Source organism: Sinocyclocheilus anshuiensis, unplaced genomic scaffold (assembly GCF_001515605.1).
Source record: "Sinocyclocheilus anshuiensis isolate Anshui unplaced genomic scaffold, SAMN03320099.WGS_v1.1 scaffold1099, whole genome shotgun sequence".
Classification (NCBI taxonomy): Eukaryota; Metazoa; Chordata; class Actinopteri; order Cypriniformes; family Cyprinidae; genus Sinocyclocheilus; species Sinocyclocheilus anshuiensis.
This window is the reverse complement of record NW_015546105.1, coordinates 484,854-486,643: the sequence shown is the minus strand read 5'-3', so window position 1 is coordinate 486,643 and position 1,790 is coordinate 484,854. Positions and strand designations below refer to the sequence as shown.

General features: G+C 44.7%; 1 protein-coding gene across 2 annotated transcripts in view; it reads right to left on the bottom strand.

Moving 5' to 3' along the window:
• The window catches only part of lmo1 (LIM domain only 1), a 35,974-nt gene that overhangs the window by 12,961 nt on the left and 21,223 nt on the right, over window positions 1–1,790 (bottom strand). The window lies entirely within an intron of this gene.

Sequence of the window (1,790 nt, the reverse complement as noted above, 5' to 3'; positions counted from 1 at the left end):
AAAAAAAGAAAAATGCACAAAGAACTTGTATGGAGATTTTTCCATCTACAGATTTTTCCCGGACCTTCTTTTCTCTGTAAATGAAGGGTGCACACTATTGCTGAAAAACACAATCACTACTTAGCAGTCAGATGTCCGTATGCACAAAGGCACAGATCCCTAAACAAGGCCATATCTGCAGATGAAACTTTTTTTTGTAGAAGCATTTTTTTTATTTGATCTAGCACCTCATGACTACACCACGTTATGTACGAGAAGCTGCAAAAGACACAGGCGCAAGTGGAATGTAAAAAACACGGTGACATTAATTTATAAGTAAATATAATGGGCAATATATTGCGTCACCAAAAATTATTGAGGTCATGTACATATATTGCGCGGTAAGTCGATATATTGATTATTGCGACAGGCCTAGCCCCCGTTCAAAAGAACAGATGTTATTTTTGGCGAGTGACATACACCCGTTTAATGGGGGCTTGAATGCATCTCTATGTTGGGATGCTCCAGGACCATCTCTATTTAGATAGCTGACAGAGGTATTTATGTTGTTTGGAAGATTAGCCATGGCCCTATTTCATCAGTATGAGAACTGTTGTCCATGCTAAAAGCCTCCTGTGGGCTTTGTTTGGTATAGATCAACATTAACCTTTTAGAACACGGTTGACCACAAGAAGGCTGCTCTCAAGCTTCCAGTGAGATACGGTATGGCCTAAGTGTCTTCCAAACACGCACACACAAACACACACACAAAAGTGTGTCTGCTCTCCTTTTACACTCGCGCTTGCTGCATCGCGACCAGAGACGAGTAACCAAACCGGCTAAATCGCCGCGTTGTCATGTAGCCTCCCTCCTTTAAGCATGCCTTTTAGCCTCCTAAAGGACAAATAAAGTCCATTTAATAACTGCACTAAACACTAAAAGTGCACAGATAGACATGCGGGTCACTTTGGACTCTGCTCGCTGCCTCATTTGTTGCTGCCCCCGCTCAAAAGAACAGATGTTATTTTTGGCGAGTGACACACACCCGTTTAATGGGGGCTTGAATGCATCTCTATGATGGGATGCCCCAGGTTCGTCTCTATTTAGATAGCTGACAAGAGGTATTTATGTTGTTTGGAAGATTAGCCATGGCCCTATTTCATCAGTATGAGAACTGTTGGCCATGCTAAATGCCTCCCAAGGGCTTTGTTTGGTATAGATCAACATTAACCTTTTAGAACACTGTTGACCGCAAGAAGGCTGCTCTCAGCTTCCAGTGAGATACGGTATGGCCTAAGTGCCTTCCATAGACGCACACACAAACACACACACACTAAAGCCTGATCTCCTTTTACACTCGCGCTCGCTGCATCGTGACCAGAAATGAGTAACCAAACCGGCTAAATTGCCACGTTGTCATGCAGCCTCCCCCCTTTAAGCATGCCTTTTAGCCTCCTAAAGGACAAATAAAGTCCATTTAATAACTGCACTAAACACTAAAAGTCTATCTGCGGTCTGACATTTGTGTGTGGACTAAAAGCTGCCCCCGGGCCAGAACTGGTAACTCTGGCACTCGGCACCCCTCTGCCAGCACTAACAGGTCTGCCACAGCTGAAAGCGCAGGACAACAGCTCTTAAGACACTCTCTCCCACACTGAGCTATTGATCCGTCTAATAGAACGCGCAGCTAAACCGGCACTCCCTCTCTCTATACCTCTCTTTTGCTCTCTGCTTTCACAACACATTTCTCTCAGAAAGACTTGTGTGATGCCCCTTTTGACACCCCCCACCCCCACCCCAAACACACACAC